The sequence below is a fragment of the Pseudophryne corroboree genome, chromosome 7 (assembly GCF_028390025.1).
Source record: "Pseudophryne corroboree isolate aPseCor3 chromosome 7, aPseCor3.hap2, whole genome shotgun sequence".
Classification (NCBI taxonomy): Eukaryota; Metazoa; Chordata; class Amphibia; order Anura; family Myobatrachidae; genus Pseudophryne; species Pseudophryne corroboree.
In genome coordinates, this window is record NC_086450.1 from 461,012,897 (window position 1) to 461,035,363 (window position 22,467).

Below are 22,467 nucleotides of genomic sequence, written 5' to 3' on the forward strand. Positions count from 1 at the left end.
TTAATATATATATATATATATATATATACATACAGGGGCGTGGTCTTGTGACATGGCCTTTGCACTCCGATTCGCTCCTTCTGATAGTTTGCTGTGAACACCTGAAAGCTCGTGGTGCAGGTCCTGGGCACCAGATAGTGATAGCTGCTAATCTAAGGATTTGTGTTTAAAGTCAACACCTGCTTGACTTGTCTGAGATATATATCCTTTTTAATTAAATAAACTGTGTTGCACTATGAAGCGCCCCCTCTGATTCCTTCTTACAGATATATATATGGGTGTGATACAGGAGACCGGCCGTCAAAAGACCAACAGACTTCCCGATAGTGAGAATCCTGACAGGGTCCTGACAAGTATATTCACCTTCACCTCAAACCTCCATATAGCCCAGTACCCACGGGCTATGAGAGATGTGTGCTGAGCGAACCACATGAGGGATGTGTGCTGAGTGAACCGCTCAGCACACATCTCTCCCGCCGCTCAGCACAGCGCGATCTGTGCTGAGCGTGCGGGGGGAAACGGGGGGCCGCTCACTTCACCCAGCGGGTGAAGTTAGCGACCCGCTAGATTGGCCTGCATGCAGGCCAATGTAGCAGCAGCGATAGTGATGTGCGGGGCTGCGCATGGCTATCGCTGTAAGGGGTACTCACGGAGCGATCATGCTGATATTCTAAGCAATCTAGTCAGATTGCTTAGAATATCGTTCCGTGAGTACCCCCCTTAACCCTCGATGTTGGTACCTAAACCTATCCTTTCCCCCCCTCCTCCAAACACCCTAATCACATGGGAGGACAACTATTTAAAATAGTAGAAGAGGACGCATCCACAGTGTATACCAGTTTTATTTGAAAAACACACAAGTGCAAAAGACAATTCTGTATGTAGGATGTGCTCATACCAAGGTTATAACTTATATCAGTGTGGACTTAATATAACATGATATTGTTAAAATACAGCACTAGCAACACCGTCCATCCTCGTCATCCCCTATGATGGGGATGGTCGGTGTTGCCGGTGGAATAATTTAACAATATCATGTTATATTAAGCCCACACTGTTATAACCTTGGTATGAGCACATCCTACATACAGAATTGTCTTTTGCACTTGTGTGTTTTTCAAATAAAACTGGTGTACACTGTGGATGCGTCCTCTTCTACTATTTTACAAACATTAGACAGATATATTTATACAGGGAGATAGAGATATACATATATATATATATATATATATATATATATATATATATAAAATCAGTGGCTCAGTCATAATTATTATATAGTTTGCGCAGCAGCCAACAGGACTGACACCTCACCTCAGGAGGATCAGTGACCAGCCAGTCTGACATGCTCGTGCTACCTTCACGGAACGGCTTGCTCAGTTCTCACTGGCGCAGCATGGCGCTGCACTTGCTTCCTGGTGCGGTGGTGGCTGGGCGTCCTGATCTCACGTGGCTAGGAGGAGCCGCGCGGCGTCATTGTGTATGCGGCGCCGGGAGGGCTAGTGAAGCCTTCCGCTGCGCCGGCGGTTATATAAAGTTTTTACCTTTCTTAGTCCGCCGATGCCACAGGAGGTAGGGGGGTTCACAGCCTACTGCCTGGGGGTCGGGGGACCTCGAGCAATTGGGCACACTGCTGTAGCAGGAAAATATTTAATTCCTGTCTACAGCAGATGCAGTGGGCCTATTTTAATGGGGGGCCTGGAGCTGCAGCTCCATCCGCCCCATTGTTAATCCGGCCCTGTGTGCACCATTAAAGATAAATAATTTACATTTATTGAATATATAACTGTGTACTCTGTATAATGAAGTTCACTACGGGAATACCAAAATGTTAATGGAGGAAAATATATATATCTTAGACAATATATGGTTGAGCAGCATTCCTAATACCCTTGGGGGTCAGTTGTCCCAATTTAGGATCAGGGTCCTCTCTGAAGTGATTCTATTATTGATAGATACCACAACTGCTGACTCATAGGCTGTAATGCACTTATGAACCAATGCTTGAAATACTGTTTCTACTTCTTACTATTTTATTGTGAGCAGTGCAATGGTGATTAAGCATGAGGTGATTTCAACATAATAAACAATAATCTGATATTCCACACATGTATGCTGTACAGAGAAGCGGATGGTTGCTTTCTCTGTTGCAGCAATGGCCTAGGAAAAAGGCCTAGGGTGTCCCCTCTACTCCTATCCTGAGTGGTTGTTCGTCTAATTTCCTAACCTCACACACACACAGCCTGCTGAGCGAATTTCAGTAGCTAATTGCTAGAGCTCTGTGAGAATCAGTGCTGGTGCGGGTATGAACGTCATTAACTATTGCACAAAATTCAACATTGCTATGAATTATAGAGAGTGTGGTGGCCCACTAACAAGCCAACATGCATGTTTTGCTGTACGGGCAGCTTTAACGAGGCCCCTGTGGAAACCTGTGGACATAGGATAAATTCTGTTATCAACAGTAAGTTCTTACCATCCCATATATTTCTCCAGCTGGGTCCACAGGTTATCCACAGGATAACATTGGGACTTCCCAAAGCAATTTTTAGTGGTGGGGATGCTCCTGATTAGACAGGAGAACCTTTTACCCGAATTCAGTGTCACGAGAGGCAAAAGTTTCCAAGGCATAATGTCTAATGAAAGTGTTAATGGAAAACCATGTGGCTGCCTTTCATATCTGTTCTGCTGAAGCATCATATTGTGCTGCCCATGAAAGACATACTTTACATGTAGAGTGAGCAGAGACATTAGCCGGAACAGGGAGATCAGCACGAGAATATGCTTCTGAAATCGTCATTCGAAGCCATCTTGCTACCGTAAATTAAGTAGCAGGCCATCCCCTCTTGTGAAATCTGTAGAATATGAAGAGAGAATCTGTCTTTCTGATGGCACTGGTACGATCTACATAGATTCTTAATGCACGGACTACTTCCTGCAACGCTTCTCCCGCAGATAATCCCAATAACTGAAAAGCCAGGACTACAATCTCTTTGTTAAGGTGAAACTTTGAAACCACCTTCGGAAGATAACCAGATTTAGGACTGAGAACTGCTTTATCTGGATAAAAAATCAGAAAAGGAGATTTACATGACAGCGCTCCTAAATCTGACACTCTTCTAGCAGATGCCATAGTCAGCAGAAAGCGAACTTTAGCTGTCAACCATTTAAGATCAATATCTTAAAATGTTCAAATGGGGGGGCGTGGCCAGGCAACTGAACAGGAAAGAAGTGCAGCCTGAGAGCTCCTGCTGAGCATCTTACTAAAAGCCCATATTGGAGTACTTGGACTCCCTTACCCACTCCTATCTATCTGCCTTACTGTCTCTAAGCTGGTTGGAGTGTCCTGGGGGGACCCCGCGGAATCGGGGAGCGCTTTTCAGCGCTCCTGCGGGTTGCGGCCCTCCCCCCAGACTGAAGCCGGGACCTGGAGTAAATACCGGACCCCGACCTGCACTGCGAGAGCCGTACAGACACCCTCCCCAGCGCTTTTAGATACCTGCCCGGGGTCTGCTGCTCGCCCACACCACGCTGGTGATCCCTGCGGCCGCCCGGCACTGTCGATCCCTGGAGACACGGACAGCGGGACCCGCGGCGGGAGCGGCCGCCATCTTGCTGAGACTCTGGGGAAGACGGAGACGCACGGCACCTGACCCGGCGTCCCCTGCATCAGCGCCGCAGCTCCTGGCGGCTGAGACCTCACGGCTCCCGGCGACCTGGATGTTCACGGCGGGTGCCTCGTGAACCGCGAACCGGAAGGTGAGCGGACGGCAGGGAGTGCCTTTGACTTGAATCCTCCCAAACCTGATCCCCTCCGGCTGTGGGAGTCCCCCATTGCAGTGGAGCAGAGCTGCGGAATCGGGGAGCCGGTATTCTGGCTCCCGCGGATTGCGGCCTGCCCAACACGCTGAAGCCGGGGCCTAAATTCCAGACGCTGACGTAGCGAGCCGTGCAGACTACCAAGCCCGGAGGTATCCCCCAGACCACACCTGCCTGCACCATCTGGGATCGGACCCCTTCCGCGAACCAACACAACAATCTGCACTACGGGAGAGAGGAAAGGTGCCGGGGACCCGGAGCTCCGGAGGTGGCGGCCATCTTAGGTCTCGGAACCCGCATGGTAGCGACGCGACGGGACAGACATACATCCCGGTGGCTCCATACAGCTGCAGAGGTGAGCCGACCCCCTGACGCACTCCCCCTCTACTAACACCTGCTCCACTCATCAGCAGCCGGCCGCAGCTAGCAGCTCCGAGCTGGTTACCGGGGACACGCAGCAACACCGCACTGCACCCCTTATCCTACGGCTGGCCCTCACCACTAACCATCTGAGACCGAGCAGTGATAGCGGACCCCCCCGTGACGGAGCTCCGACGGACCGGAGAAGACGCCTGTGGCCGAGAGGTAAGAGGTACCTCTCCTGGCCTCCCGAGACACGCGGCCCGCATCCCCGCACAGTTCCCACCCTGACCCTCCTTGAAGTTCTGGGCCATACATACCTCAGCCTCCTTGCCCACCGGCAGGTTCTTAAAGGTGGACGGTGTTGGCGGGACCCCCCAACCAGGGATATGTGAGTCCCAAAAACGGAACAGGGCCGACAGGATATCACACGCTGCCACACTGCTGACCTCTGTGTTCTCGGGCCTCCGTCCGACGTATAATATGATATAATAAGACCGAACCGCGCAGGGGGAACAGCGGGTTGAGCTTCCATCAGGGATATGTCGTAATGCTCTCCTCTCTGAGGCTCTATTCTGGTCTCCTCACCTGGACCAATGACAAGACGGCGCCGCTTTGGTAAACCATCAAAAGTTAAATCGACTACCACAAAAGCCGCAGCCTTTCATACTCTATTTGGCACCCCCGTTACTGACCATAACACCGCCACCGCAGTCATTGATCACTTGCCACCAATCATCATGGAAGATCCCGGGTCCTCTCCCCCTCCAAAACATCGCCAAACTGGGACTGCTAGTAAAGACTCTGCCGACATGGCGGCAGTCCTCACACAGCTACGCTCTCTCCCGACTCGCCAAGACATCCAACAAGATCTATCCAACATGGAGAAAAGAATTCATAATTCCCTACAAGCGAGTCTTTCCACTATCCAAGCCGACCTCACACAAGTGGCAAACCGAGTAGTGGATCTAGAAGATCACAGAGATGAAACGGACTCTAAGCTCGCGGACCTCCACGATCTTGTATCCCGATACTCCCATACCACCACTGAAATGAGACGTAGACTAGACGATATAGATAACAGAGGGAGGCGGAACAATCTGAGGGTCAAAGGCCTACCCGAGGACGTGCTACCCCAAGGTCTGGCTACGGCATTGACTACAATATTCAACGACTTATTAGGTGCCGAACCCGACTCTCAAATTGTGTTCGACAGAACACATCGGGCACTACGACCAAGGGGAGCGCCTACAGAGCGGCCTAGAGATGTCATCTGCCGGCTACATTACTTCCAGGTGAAGGAAACTATCCTACAGAAGTCCAGACAAGCCTCGAATATAACCTTCAATGGCCACCCCATCCAGATCTTCCAGGACCTTTCCTGGATGACTTTACAGCAGAGGCGTTTACTCCACCCCCTCACCGAAGCTCTTCGTAAAAAGGACATCAGATTCCGTTGGGGCTTCCCTCTAAGCGTCCAGGTCACCCGCGACGGGAACCGACATGTCTTGGAGGACTATGATGGTGTTCCAGCATTCTGCAAGGCACTGGGCCTACCGTTGATCTCGTTGCCAAACTGGACAGACCCTCTGCAGCTTCCCACTACGGCACTACCCCGCAGAGAGCCTTGGAGGAGAGTGGATGCCCCAAGAAGACGTAACTGGGCTGGCAGAGCCAATGAAACATCTGAAGCCTCATGAGGGGTCTGGTACCCAAAATTGTGATATCCTTTTTATGCTGCCTTAATGAAAGCTCACAATAATCTTTATTTCCTTTTTTGCACTTTTTTTTAATATGCGATAGGTTGTTTTGAGAATAATTTGAGTTTCAATTACATTAAGAGTGCTCACCACTCCCGTACTGTTACAAGTTGAAAATGTTACTAATTGGAAGATGTTTCCTGTGGGCCGGGATGGATTGGTTGGCGAGGTGTGGGGGGCGGCCGATTGCTTACCCCCCCCTTCCTCCCATCTCTTTCCTGACCATGATATATCCCTCTCAAACATCTCTTATTTGAATACATAATATTGTTGAACCCGCTGTTACCCCCTGGACCCCCTTCTCTGCTGTATATCTTTTAGACCATGGGATGCCTAATATATACCCATGGCTATCAATGCAGAGACTACCACTACCTGTGGTTATGTAAGTCTATGTTTCCTTTTTGGTTTCTCCTTTTCTTTTTCTATGTTTATGTACCTATGTCTCCCTTTCTCTCCTCATGTGTTGACCCTACTACCCCCCCTTTTCCTATGCCACAACCAATTTCAGGCCACATACGACCCAGCACTGGGCCAGAACCAGAGCCCCGACATATCGTTAAGTCAATTGATCCCTATGCTTTTTCTATATGGCTAGTCTAAAAATTGTTTCCCACAATGTTAAAGGTTTAAATATCCCAGAAAAAAGGTCAGGCTTACTGCATACCTTGCATACTGACGGTGCGGAGGTTATTTTCTTACAAGAGACGCATTTTAAACGAGGGGCCTCCCCTGGTCTTCGCTCCCGGTACTTTCCCAATGGCTATTTTAATGACTATACTGGGGCGAAGGCTAGGGGTGTTGCTATCCTTTTCGCCAAACATCTTAGACTACTAGATGTCACCGAAATGTCGATAGGGGATGGGAGGGGGATCCTGGTTAGAGCTACTATAGCACATCAGACATTTACCTTTGTGAACCTCTACCTTCCTAACCGAGGTCAAACGCGGTTCCTCAAAGAGTCACTAGAACTGATCGAGCAAAATTTGATGGGCACTTTGGTAGTGGGAGGAGACCTCAATTGGATCCTTGATTCGCGTATGGATTCCTCCTCTGGGTCCCCTCGGAATACGCTTAAGGAATCCAGGCGATTCAGAGCTGTCCTGCATGACTTCCAACTAGTTGATACCTGGCGTCTTTTACATCCTTCAGATAAGGATTATACGTTTTATTCATCCCCACATAATACGTACTCCCGAATAGACTATCTCTGCGTGAGCCATGCACATCTAGACCTGGTGATTGATGCGACCATCGGCCAAATTACAATCTCGGACCATGCCCCAACTACGCTCACACTCTCTCTCCGACACCCCCCTCCCAAACACTGGCGCTGGCGATTTAATGAACAACTCCTCCGAGACCCTGTTTGTAGAGCCCAAATCGAGAAAGCAATAGATGACTACATCGATATGAACGCAACTGGCGACGTATCCCCGGTTGTACTATGGGAGGCACATAAATGTGTGATCAGAGGCCATTGCATACAATTAGGCTCACATCTGAAAAAACAGAAGGTTGAATGCAGAAATGCCTTACTAGAAAAAATAAAAAATCTGGAACTGGCCCACAAGTCTACGTTGGCGTCAGATACCTATGCTGAACTCCAAACAGCGAGACAAGCTCTTAAAACTCTTCTTAGTGATGGTACGCGCAGAGCATTCCGCAAATGTAGACACAAATATCATAGATGGGGCAACAAACCCGGTAAACTCCTGGCACGGGCTCTTAGAGCTCAGAGGTCTTTAACATACATATCTAAGCTCACAGACGCTGACGGGATATCCCGGGCATCTGACACAGAGATAGCGGAGATCTTTCACAATTATTACTCAGCCTTATACAACTTGACCTCCACACGGACATCTACTGCACGTAAAGATCACATACGCAACATACAAACTTTCTTAGACGAAATCACTTTTCCGACTCTCCCGACAGACGTAGCCCAGACCTTGGATGACCCTTTTACTGGAGAAGAGCTGCTTGCAGCCTTAAAGTCATCTCCTAACGGTAAAAGCCCGGGACCGGATGGCTTTCCAGTCACGTACTACAAGGCATTCCAGGAGAAACTTAGCCCCCTTCTCCTTCAGGCCTGCAATGCCATCTCATCAAAGACCCCCCTATCAGGTCAAGCCTTAAACGCCCATATTACTGTTATCCCAAAAGAATCTAAAGACCCGACACTACCTTCCAACTATAGACCGATATCATTATTAAACGTAGATATTAAATTATTCGCAAAACTTATGGCCAATCGCCTCAAACCACTACTGCCAGATATACTACACCCTGACCAAGTCGGCTTTGTTATGGGCAGAGAGGCTAGGGACAATACTATTAGAGTCATTGATCTGGTATCACATGCGCAGACGACTGAAACTCCCACTATGCTCCTTTCCACAGACGCAGAAAAGGCCTTTGATCGGGTGGATTGGGATTTTATGGAGGCAGTACTCCGACGCTTAGGCCTGGGAGATGTTTTTCTGCAGAGAATCCTTTCATTGTACAAAGCCCCGTCGGCCCGGATTAGGGTAAATGGTGTTCTTTCTGAGCCCATATCAATATCCAATGGCACACGCCAAGGATGCCCGCTATCACCTTTAATCTTTGTCCTATGCATGGAGGCTCTGGCCCGGGCAATTAGACTCAACCCTAATATCACGGGCCTGCGAGTAGGCAAGACCGAACATCGTTTGGCCCTCTTTGCAGATGATCTATTGGCAATCATAACAAATCCTTTGATCTCCCTACCCAACCTTATGAAGGAATTTATGCGATTCGGAGACATGTCAAATTTTAAAATTAACTACTCAAAATCCATGGCAATGAATATCACGCTCCCACCCGCTGCGGTATCCTCCTTATCACAATCATTCCAATTCACATGGCAAAAATCTCACATTACATATTTAGGAATTCAAATCCCAGCGACACTCACTACTATAATTAGTATTAATCACACCCCCCTGTTGCGCAAACTGCGACAGGAGATGAGGCACTGGCTCACGCAGAGATTCTCATGGCTAGGCCGTATAAATATAGTAAAGATGAACATTCTTCCCAGGTTGCTTTACCTCTTCCAAACCATCCCTCTGAAACTTCCCCCACAATTTTTAGCCGAAGCACACAAGGCAATAAGCCATTTCATCTGGGGCGGACGGAAGCCTAGGTTCAAGCACAGTCATCTATCTAGACTGAAAACACAAGGCGGACAACAACTACCTATGATTTCCACATATTACCATGCCGCGCTACTACATAGAATTGTGGATTGGTCTCGCCCTGCTTCCCAGAGGAAACAGTGGGTCGACCTGGAAAGATGTTCCACTAATCTAAACCTACAGGCAACACCTTGGTCCCCTAAGCTTAGTCGCTCACCACATCCTACTGTGGGGCCCACACTGGCTCTATGGCGGACACTTCGTTACAAAATGGGACTCATGTCTAAACAAACACCCGCTATGCCTATATTTGACAACCCATTATTCCCCCCGGGCAGGTCCAATGAAATTGCTTTCAGATGGGGGGAGGCGGGTGTGACTAGGGTGATTCACCTGACTGCACATGGCAAACTTAAACCGTTTGCTGAAATACAGAAAATGGGCGCTATACCCGCCAAAGACTATTGGTTTTACCTTCAGGCGAGACATTTTATTACATCACAGCGAAAAGCGATAGACCTTTATGAGGCTCTCACTCCCTTTGAATCCATGCGCAGTCAGGAGATAGCCCCTTCACATGTGGTGTCGGGCATCTATAAGATTCTTCGACAGAGGTCCTTTCCTACGGTTCCCTCTTTCTGTGACGCTTGGGATAGAGATCTGAGGCATCGGGGAATCAAGATCCACTGGGACACACATTGTAGGGTCATGGCACAGTGCTCCACTAGTCTAGACGTTGTGGAAACACAGTACAAATTATTGACTAGATGGTATAGATGCCCGTCTCTCCTACATAAAATTTACCCCTCGGTTTCTCCCCTATGCTGGAGATGCAATAAGGAAACTGGCACACTGATCCACATATGGTGGGACTGTTCGTTAATTGTACCGTTTTGGAACACAATCACGGACCTATCAACAAAGATACTGGGAGACCAGGTCCCGTTGGGCCCGGACTTCTGGCTGCTATCACACTCAGATATACCCCCTTCCCGCTACAAGAAATCCCTTCTCAAGCATTTAAATAATGCGGCAAGAGCTGTACTCCCGGTGCGCTGGAAATCCACAAACCCACCGACAGTCTGGGAGTGGTTCCAGCGCATTGACTTCTATATGTGCATGGAAGATGTTTACTCTGCTGCCTTAGACAAATATTCAGATTATGTGGCAACCTGGTTCCTCTGGATTGATTTTAAGACCACTAGGACCTATGCGGACTATGGACCTTGAAACACACACTGAAAATGGAAGCCCATGGGGCTTTTTCTTTCCCTTCCCCCCTTCTTTCCTTTGTCTCCCCCCCCTCTTCTTGTCTGTCTTTGATGGTTCTTACGACCTCATATCTTGTCCAATATACTATGTTACTATGCATTACTGTACTGAGGTTGCTCTCTATTCCAGAGTATGTAATCTGTTATGAATGAAACACGGTTTAGGATAACACATGTGAATTTGTTAATTTCTCTTTTAGCAAACCATTTACGGAGATTTTGTATATTAACAGCTGATAAGCAATGAGACCGTTGTATATGATTTATTTTTGATATATGTGTTGACATATCTGGAAAAATTGTTTTATACTACAAAAAGAAAAATAAAGAATTTATAAAAAAAAAAATGTTCAAATGGAGCCGCCTGAAGGGCTTTGAGAACCAGACTTAAATCCCAAGGTACTGCAGGAGGAACAAAGGGTGGTTGAATGTGCAGTATTTCCTGGAAAAAAGTATGCACGTCCTGTAAGGTAGCAATTTTCTTTTGAAACCACACAGTCAATGCTGATACTTGAACTCTCAAGGAAGCCACCTTCAAACCCTTATCCATTCCTGCCTGAAGGAAATCTAAGATTCTTGATACTCTGAAAGATTTTGTATCCATACTTCTTTCACTACACCAATGAATATAGGCTTGCCATATTTGATGATAAATACGAGCTGAGGAAGGTTTCCTTGCTCTTAGCATGGTTTGAATTACCTGTTGTGAGAATCCTCTTGAGTTCAGGATAGAGGTTTCAACAGTCACGGCGTCAAAGAAAGTCGAATCAGATGGCTGTGATAACAAGGACCCTGCATCAGCAGATCTGGGCGTAGAGGGAGCAGAATTGGAGCATCCATCGACATTCTTAGCAGATCTATGTACCAGTGCATTCTGGTCCAAGCTGGAGCTATTAGAATCACGGCACCTTTTGTTCAGTTTATTTTTCTCACCACCTTGGGTAGCAGGATGATTGGAGGAAACACATAAGCCAGATGAAATTCCCATTTCACTGACAGTGCATCCACAAAGATCGCCCCGGGATCCTTTGTTCTTGACCTGTATGCTGGAACTGTGTTGTTCAGACATGACGCCATGAGATCTATCTCTGGCAGACCCCCCTTGTTTACTAGAGCCTGAAAAACTTCTGGATGTAGAGCCCATTCATTTTCTTGAATGGTGTGTCGACTGAGAAAGTCCGCTTCCTAGTTTAGTACTCCTGGAACAAACACTGCGGACAATGCTGGAAGGAGTTCTGGCCACTTTAGTATGTGAGTTACCTCCTTCATTGCTTTTTGCTGCGAGTTACTCCCTGATGGTTGAGGTATGCTACTGCTGTTATATTGTCCGAGTGGATCAGGACTGGATTTCCTTGCAGAATGTCATTTGCCTGAACCAGTGCCATATATATGGCCCTTATTTCCAACAGGTTTATTGGCAGGCAACTTTCTTCTGTGGTCCATTGTCCCTGGAACAAAAATCTTTCTGACACTGCTCCTCAGCCCTGAAGACTGGCATCCGTTGTCAGGATCTCCCAATCTGATAACCAAAAGGGTCTCCCCTTGTCTAGATGGGACGTCTGTAGCCACCAGGCTAGTGACCTTTTTACCTTTACTGGAAGTATCATCATTTGTTTCTTTATTGTCTGATGTCTTCCATTCCATCTGGTCAGAATCAGGGACTGCAGAGGTCTTGAGTGGAATTGTGCATATTCCATCATGTCGAATGTGGACACAATCAGACCCATCACTCGCATTGCTATGTGAATTGATACTGTCTGACTGTGTAACAATTCCTGAGTCATTACTTGCACCTTGGATATCTTTTTCCAAGTTAAAAATATTCTCTGCAGACTTGAATCCAATATAGCCCCCAAGTGAATCATCCGTGACGGAATAAGAGACGACTTTGCCAAAATTATGAGCCATCCATGTCTTTGGAGACAAGTTATTGTCTGTTGTAGATGGCTCAAGAGCAACTCCTGGGATTGTGCCAGGAGTAAAAGGTTGTCGAGGTATTGAAAAATTCTTATACCCTGCTTGCGGAGATAAGCTGCCATAGCCACCGTGATCTCAGTAAATACTCTGGGGGCTGTGGCTAACCCAAAGGGTAATGCCTGGAATTGAAAATGTTGCTGGAGGATGGCGAACCTGAGGTAAAACTGATGGGACAATGCTATAGACACATGCAGGTAGGCATCCTGTACATCCAGAGACATCATGAAATCCCCTGGTTCCATGGCCAAAATTATGGAGCGTAGTGTTTTCATACAAAACATTGGGACCCAAATGTATTTGTTTAACATTTTGATATTGAGAATTGGCCGAAATGATCCATTCGGCTTCTGAACCAAAAAAAAGGTTGGAGTAAAAACCCTGCCCCTGTTGTGCCGGGAAAACTGGGATAATTACCCCAGACTGAAGTAATTTCTGGACTGCTTCTTGCAGGGCTCTGGCCTTCGACTATATGAGAAGGGCAGGTGCAAAAAAAAAACCTTTAAGGAGACTGCTTCTTAAAGGGAAAACATAACCCAGAAATACCACTTCCAGTACCGAAGCATCTGTTGTTGACTGTTGTGTGCAAACTGAAGAAGACAGCCCCCTACCTTGGACTCCCCCAGGTGGAGGGCCGCACAATCAGGCTAATGGTTTATGTTCTGGTTTTGAAGCTGGCCCTCTGGTGGCCCATTGCTTTTTTGCTTTACTAGATTTATTGTACTGGGTCTGCTTAGATCCGTTTTTACCTTTTGTTTTACCTTGCCACCAAAATGGCTAAAATCCTGAACCCTTAGGTTTAGGATTTTAACTGGCAGGAAACCTGACCTTCTTTGATTCAGCTTCTGACTCCAGAATATCTGTCAGTTCCTTACAAAACAGAATATTTCCAACAAAAGGCAAAGCTTCCAGAACCTTCTTTCATTCCGAATCAGCTTTCCATGTATGTAGCCAAATTGCTCTTCGTGCGTCTACCATTAAGGCTGATGCTTTAGAAGCAATCATACCCATATCCATTGCTGCTTCTTCTAAGAATAGCGCAGACTGCTTCATATGGGCTAAATGAGACTCTTGCTCCCTGGTAGGTGCTGAGAGCCCATTCTCCAGTTCCTCAGCCCATTCAACTATCGCTTTTGCCGTCCAGTCTGAGGCCATGGACGGCCTTACGACTTCCCCTGACAGAGAATTTTTTTTTTTAAATAATCTATCAACTCTTTTGCCTGTGACATCATTTAAAGATGTAGATTGCAGAGGAAAAATAGATTTTCACATTAATCGAATGACATGCGTATCCACTTTAAGAGGAACTTCTCTTTTTAAACAGTGCCAAGCTGGAAAAGGATAGTAAGAATCCAATTTTTTCGGAAGTCTATACTTCCTATTGGGCGTAGCCCAAGGTTCCTCCATAATTTCCATCAGTTTCCCTGACCCTGGAAACTCAATCCTAACTGTTTTTGGACATTTAAATGCAGGTGCTTTAGTTTTTGTTATAGGCTCAGCTGAATCCTCGAGAGACAGAATAGCCTTCATAGCTTCAATCAGCTCAGCTATATCCTATGAACTGAACCCTTCCATTTGTTCTTCATATTGAGAAAAAGAATACACTGAGATATCCTCATTTGATGTATCATCCAGTGTAGTTTGTGATTTTGATGTATTTACTTTAGTTTTAACACCTTTTTGACTTGTTGAAGCTGTTGGAACTAAACCATAAGATGGGAGCTGCATATATGGGTTAATAGTGTACCCTATTCCCAGGGTTGAAGCTGCAGGGACTAACCTGTCAGCTATACTAGACAAGGTTTGTGCAAACACAGCCCAAGGTGGATCCACTTGTTGCTGAACAGGGCCCTGCCCTTTAATTTGCTGATACGCAAAACAATTTGCACATAACCCATCGTAAGCTAGATATTGAGTTGACATCCCAACTTTGCAAGATAAACATGTTATAGGTGTAAGAGTTATTGATAATGTAACCTCATCAATTTTGCCGCTCTCAGACATGATAAACAATCAGGTTTACAAAGTATACTACAAAATCTGTGACTGTAATCACTTTACATATATAAAAGTGATCAATCTGACCCCAACTTAAACACCAGCATTGAGGCACAGTAGAAACACTGACAAACATCTAAAAGTCAGCAATCACACTAGCAGTCAGTCACATGTATACTGTATATTAGTCATGTATTATATAGTAGTCATATGAGCATATAATCAACTACGAACACATTTCAAGTATGTAGGAGGACAACTACTGCATTCGGTACTATAAAGTTACTTTAACGTATTCAGACATATTATGCAGAAAACCACAGTATTGTACAAAACTCATATGCATTAGGCACTAAACTTAACTATTCTTACTGCCAAAAGTAGATAGAAATTAAGTGCTGTATAACCCTTACTCAGTAGAGTGGGATACAGGGAGACTCACCCCACTTCCAAAATCGATCGATAAGTTAGAAAACGCTGAGTGGATCCAGATGCTACTAGTGTACACTGCCACTCCGGTACTGTTATTGGACACAGACGCTCAGTGAACGTTAGTGTATGCAGACGCTCATGTCTGCGACCCAGCCTTATTGGTAAATCCTAGTGTACGCAAACACAACGGCCTATGCTTCGACTGATTTCCCTCATGGTAGCATCTGAGACGAAAGTGAGGCAAATAGTTCATGGCGGGAGATGCGCGGAAACTGGTAATGAACTGGCGGGAGGGGCGACCAGGAGAGCGTCTGACTCCCCACCGCTGACATCAACCCTAGGGATCGCAGCCTCAACTGATCCTGGCACCTGAAGATCCATAATGCCTAGCGCTGGAGCACCCTTGGTGGCGGTGCACCAGCTACTGTTTGGTAGTCTCCTCCCAAAACAGTGCGGCTGTGTCTAAATTCCCCTTCTAAGTAGAACCGATGCCTTACCTTCTCCCCATGCTCCGGCCACAGCCTGGTAACGTCTGCTGGACCTGCTAGAACATCCGACACAGATGCCCGCTGAAACAGCAATGTACACGTGGGTAAGCGGAGTTGCAACCCAGTGGAGAGTTGTTGGAGCGATTCTTTCCAATATGCATGTAAGATGCTGTTAGGAAGAATCACTCAGAAAATATAGTAAGACTATGAAAATAAATAAATAAAGCTTAAGACTGCCAAAAACAGCAGCCTTGTGACCATGGTCTGGCTCCTGCCGCAACAAACAAAGGGGGTAATTCCAAGTTGATCGCAGCAGGAAATTTTTTAGCAGTTGGGCAAAACCATGTGCACTGCAGGAGAAGTAGATATAACATGTACAGAGAGAGTTAAATATGGGTGTGGTGTGTTCAATCTGCAATCTAAATTGCAGTGTAAAAATAAAGCAGCCAGTATTTACCCTGCACAGAAACAAAATAACCCACCCAAATCTAACTCTCTCTGCAAATGTTATATCTGCCCCCTCTGCAGTGCACATGGTTTTGCCCAACTGCTAAAAATTTTCCTGCTGCGATCAACTTGGAATTACCCCCAAAAAACTGATTTGACTGAGTCGGTGGGTGGGATTATATGGACGAGCCCACTGCATCCCTGCAGGCCATAAAGCTTGTGATCGTATGGTGCCAATCCGCTGTCGCTCCAGCATATCCCAATGTTATCCTGTGGATAACCTGTGGACCCAGCCGGAGAAAAGAAAAGTAAGTAAGTATTGAGTCATATCCTTTGCTACAGTTAATCAGTTGAATCAGCCAAAAAAAGTGCTCACAGCACTAGTGCTAATAGCAAATTGGATGAACAGCACAAATAGCCTAAGTGGAAAGCTCAAAATCAGCTCAATATCAGCTCAATATCTGTGCTCCGTATCAGTGCTGCATTGTGTTGACCAGTATACAACAGTACAATAAACCATTGCTGCATCTTGCTGCTCAGTGTCAGTTCTAGTATCCTCATCAGTGCTCAATATCAGTGCTCATTGGTGGTCATTCCGAGTTGTTTGCGCGTTATTTTTTTCTCGCAACGGAGCGATTAGTCGCTAATGCGCATGCGCAATGTCCGCAGTGCGACTGCGCCAGGTAAATTTGCTATGCAGATAGGTATTTTACTCACGGCATTACGAGGTTTTTACTTCGTTCTGGTGATCGTAATGTGATTGACAGGAAGTGGGTGTTTCTGGGTGGAAACAGGCCGTGTTATGGGAGTGTGTGAAAAAACGCTGCCGTTTCTGGGAAAAACACGGGAGTGGCTGGAGAAACAGAGGAGTGTCTGGGCAAACGCTGGGTGTGTTTGTGACGTCAAACCAGGAATGACAAACACTGAACTGATCGCACTGGCAGAGTAAGTCTCGAGCTACTCAGAAACTGCACAGAGAAGTCTTTTCGTAATATTGCTAATTTTTCGTTCGCTATTTTGATAAGCTAAGATTCACTCCCAGTAGGCGGCGGCTTAGCGTTTGCAAAGCTGCTAAAAGCAGCTTGCGAGCGAACAACTCGGAATGAGGGCCATTGTCTTGTGCTGCATTGTGTGGTGCTCAGTATACTACAGTACATTACTAATAGTCCAGTGTCTTGTGCTGCATCTTGCTGCTGTAGGGTGCTGTGGTAGTGTCCTGTCACTGTGCATAGGTCATCATCATTCCAGTCACAGTGGTATCTGGGGGGTGACAATTCCAGAGGGTTTTGTACTGCTCACTAATACTAGTACAGGTTGAGTCTCCCTTATCCAAAACGCTTGGGACCAGAGGTATTTTGGATATCGGATTTTTCCGTATTTTGGAATAATTTCATACCATAATGAGATATCATGGTGATGGGACCCAAGTCTAAGCACAGAATGCATGTATGTCTCATATACACCTTATACACACAGCCTGAAGGTCATTTAATACAATATTTTTAATAACTTTGTGCATTAAACAAAGTGTGTGTACATTCACGCAATTCATTTATGTTTCATATACACCTTATACACACAGCCTGAAGGTCATTTAATACAATATTTTTAATAACTTTGTGTATTAAATAAAGTTTGTGTACATTGGGCCACAGAAAACAAAGATTTCACTATCTCACTCTCACTCAAAAAAGTCCGTATTTTGGAATGTTCCGTATTTCGGAATATTTGGATATGGGATACTCAACCTGTACTGTGTCTTGTGCTGCATCATGTTGCTCAGTGTCAGTTCTCCGTAGTATCATCAGTGCTCAGTATAATCAGTGCTCAGTATAATCACTGCTCAGTAAAATCAGTCATCAGTATAATCAGTGCTCAGTATAATCAGTGCGCTGTTAGACGTGCGCCCGTTATCCTCCATTAGTGCAGTGGGATTTAGACAATTAATGAAGTTATTGTGTCCCCAATACCAAATCCAATCTCGTTTCCACTACACTAGGCAGGAGATAGCGAGATTTTGCCAATTAATTCCAGTGATTTGGACGTAGCATTACAGTGATTTTACCAATTAATATCAGTGATTTATAATTATTAATTAAAGTGAACTTGCCAAATAATTCCAGTGATTTGGACGTAGCATTACAGAGATTTTACCAATTAATGTCAGTGAATAATTCCAGTGATTTGGACGTAGCATTACAGTGATTTTACTGATTAATATCAGTGATTTATAATTATTAATTACAGTGATCTTGCCAAATAATTCCAGTGATTTGGATGTAGCATTACAGTGATTTTACCTATTAATAGCAGTGATTTATAATTATTACAGTGATCTTGCCAAATAAGTTGCTGTTTGGGGCCTAGTTTTTGAAAAGTGCCATCCTGTGTGACACTGCCGTATGAGTCCAGGGGTACTGCTGTATTAGTCCTGGGGTACTGCCGTATAAGTCCACCAATTGCAGATTATTTTTAAAGTGACTGGACCGTGCTGGAGATGCTGTCAGTGGACCGAACAATTGCGGCCCACTCTTGACATTCAGCCACTGCGTGTGACTACTAGATGGGCCAGGTGGTTGTGTCGCTTAGCTTAGGCCTACAGCAACCTCGGTGCACCTTTTTTCCGTCTTTGCATCATGTGCTGTTATGGGTCTTTTTTTGATATCTGCCCTCCTGTCTGACACTGCAGTGCCACTCCTAGATTGGCCAGGTGTTTGTGCTGACCACTTGGGTCGCTTAGCTTAGTCATCCAGTGACCTCGGTGCAACCTTTATTACTAAAAATAATATTGTGAGGTGTGAGGTGTTCAGAATAGACTGGAAATGAGTGGAAATTATGGTTATTGAGGTTAATAATACTATAGGATCCAAATTACCCCCACATTCTATGATTTAAGCTGTCTTTGAAGGTTTTTTTGAAGAAAAAAAAACCCAAATCCAAAACACACCCAAATCCGACAAAAATTAGAAAGGGAGGTTTTGCCAAAATGCATCCGAATCCAAAACACGACCGCTTAACCAAATCCTAAAATAAAACACAAAACCCCAAAAATGCTCGCTGCACATCTCCAGTTTTAAATCCAAGTTCTGAACCAACAGCAGCACGGAGCCAGGGCTCAGTACAACATAGAACCCCAAAGTGATTCTGAACAGGGACTTTATTTGACTAGTAACCCTTAAGTACAGGGTGCTCATATTTTATGAAAAGCGAACCACACATCTCTACTCTGAAAACACAGCTTTTATTTTGGCCCCCGTGTAAATAAAGTGACCATGACACCCACTTTTGGAACCACTGAACTAGGGGGAAGATTAGCATTTAGGGATAGGGGAGAATACCCACTAGAGCAATATTTATCAAACATCTTCACCAGAACTGGTAATAACGTGACCACCAGATCCAGGAAGATGATGCAGCAGACAAGACTGCCCCAAGGACCAGGTAAGTGACTGTTGGGCAACCAGTGATGTTATATGAATATTATCTCATGTTGTCATGTCCTACCTTTACTTATTATGCATGTTGATATAATAACTGTTAGAACTAAAATACTACAACATACCACACAATCACAAATTATTTCCTCTGGATTTGATCTCTATACACAATGACTTCTAATGAAGGTTATTAAAAGACATCGATTTAATAGAAAACAGTGGACCTTATTCAAATATGGTTGCAGATGTGGTTAAGGCTATTTTTTTTGCCGAAGTCTTTATCCTAATGCCGTGTTCGATTTTTAAACAGCTGAGAAGCCCAATTACTGATTCTTAAGCAAGTGCATTTTTGGTGATCTACATATTTAGAAGGCTAACATTGGCCCATAAATGGTAGGAAACAGAGCTAACAAAAAAAATTACAAAATGTGCAGTATGTAGTTCGGTTTCCCTAAGTACATAAAGACAAAATGCAGAGTAATATAAAATAGACAATTGACTTTGCAATTGTGCAAAGTTGCGTCCATAAAACACACATAAGGGCCCTCATTCCGAGTTGTTCGTTCGCAAGGCGATTTTAGCAGAGTTACACACGCTAAGCCGCCGCCTACTGGGAGTGTATCTTAGCTTCTTAAAATTGCGACCGATGTATGCGCAATATTGCGATCACAAACGAGTTAGCAGTTTTTGAGTAGCTTCAGACTTACTCTGCCTGTGCGATCAGTTCAGTGCTTTTCGTTCCTGGCTGACGTCATAAACACACCCAGCGTTCGCCCAGGCACACCCACCGTTTCCCCGGCCACTCCTGCGTTTTTTCCGGAAACGGTAGCGTTTTCAGCCACACGCCCCTAAAACGCCGTGCATCCGCCCAGTAACACCCATTTCCTGTCAATCACAATGCGAACGTCGGAGCGAAGAAAAAGCCGTGAGTAAACTTACTTTCTTCATAGTAAAGTTACTTGGCGCAGTCGCAGAGCGAACATTGCGCATGCGCACTAAGAGAATTCTCACTGCGATGCGATGAAAAACTCCGAGCGAACAACTCGGAATGAGGGCCAATGTTGTGTGACATCCTGCAGCTACTATATCTTCGTGAAAATCCATCCATTATTACAAGAAGTATGTGGATCTGAATAAAGATGGCCACTTTTTGAGCTTTATAATAGGAAGAACTGAAGATTCCTATCTAACTAGGAAGACTTTTGTACAAATCATCTGCATTTAATGCCTGTTTGCTAATTTGGAAGTGAAAAGATAATCACACAATGCGAGAACAAAAGTGAATGCATCCCTTTGCTCTATTGGTAGAATAGGTCCATCAAAACTAAAGATCAAAATTCAAAGCTGTATACAGTAACCTCTCAAATAAGCTGAAAACTGTTTGCACTTCAAAAATTAAAACTTACTTTGGAGCTGCATGGACTGAGTTGATTGCAAGTTGATCACTATTTTTCCCATTTTGCGGGCACGGTGTTAATGCCTGTAGGCAGAGCTGTGAGCCCATAATCATTGCGCACTTGCACCTGCCCCACCCTCAGTGCAAAAGTTCCATGTAAGGGTAAATTTACGCTTACTTAGTACCCACAAGTCTGTTGACAAGATTAGGTAATATGGCCCCATTCCCCTGCTTCAGTTGCAAGTGGAGATTCTAGGCTAAAATATGAATAAAGTCACAGATAAGATGGTGTAATTGTTAGCATTACTGCATCACAGCACTGATGTCATGGGTTCAATTCCAACCCTGGTGCTAAGTGTGTGGAGTTTGTATAGTCTCACCGTGCTTGCGTGGGTTTCCTTTGGATATTCCAATTTCCTTCCATGATCCAAAAATATACTGGAAGGTTACCTGGTTCCAACAAAATTAACCCTAGTGTATGTGCATGTGCATGGGCAGACTACATGGGCCAAGTAGTTCTTATCTACCTTCAAATCCTGTGTTTCAATGTTTCTAAGAAAGAATGGTTCTACACATAGCTTTTGCCATTTTACCCAAATATAATCCAATAATAGGTGTAGTTCAGGCCAACTGCCAATCCATTGTCAACAACTCAAGACTTAGTTGGTGGTCAGCTGCCAGCTTATCACTAACAATTCAAGGCTTAGATGGAGACCAACTGTCAGCCCATCACCAACAATTCAAGGCTTAGATGGAGCCCAACTCCTATCCCATCACCAGCATTTCAAGGCATAAATGAAGGACAACAGCCAACTAATTACCAGCTACTCTTGTTTGGATGGGGCACAACTGGCAGATCAAAACAAAGAGCTCAAGACTTAGATAGGGTCCCAATATCTGCTCATAGCCAACAACTCATGGTATACAAACTCCCCTGCAAATGATGCACAAAAAGGCTAACTGGTACCAGTTGTGTCTCTGCCCCCAATAGGGTAGAATCAATTTAAACTCATGTATTCACAACACAGTTACCATTCAATCACAAGCAAACAATTACAAAATGCTGGTGGGGTGGTGGTAACTTCCAAAGAGGCAAGATAATTTCCAACCAGGAAATCACTATTATAAACTAGAAACTCATCCCCAAAACTCCACCCCTTAACTGTACTAGGACTCTAAAAATCCTAAAATGTATTCTGACACAGCCTAGTAGTTTGTGCTCCAACAGGCAGATGAAATGCCTGCTGTCTTCCTATGTTGTATTTTTCTTTAATTAAAACTGATTATATCATAAAATTTGCAAAAATAAAAAATATTATAGCACAAACAATATAGGAAAATATAATGTTTGAATTTTGTAAATATTTTAAAGTATTTTGACTAAAATTAAAGTCACAATATTACTGTAAAACTAAACTAAATTGCAAACTAATCTTAACAAGCAGACATTTAAAAGTTTTGCTAATTTATCTCTAAAAACTTTGTACTCAAACCTCAAAGGCAAAATGTATGGGTGATGCAATTCAATAATTTTCTAATCCACATAGTACGATCTTAATTATAGTGATTACTGATTGATTATGAATCCACACTGTATAAATATCAGTCTGTTTTTTACTGTGTTCTTTTTGGATGGCAATCTAAATGTGAGTTGTGGTCCGTCTACTACATTATACTATACAATGAAATGTATCTGATCTATAGCTGTGATTGCTATGGAATATTGAATAACATTTTGTGTAATATTTTTCTTACAGTAACTTGTCTCTTATTGGTGTTTTTTTTTATAAAAAGTAAAACATTGTACAGTATCTGCAACTATTTTGGGACCATGTACGTTACATAGCTACCCCTATATAAAGGCTTACTGCTATCATATTTAAAACAAATGTTTACTATAGTACCAGGAGCTTATAACACA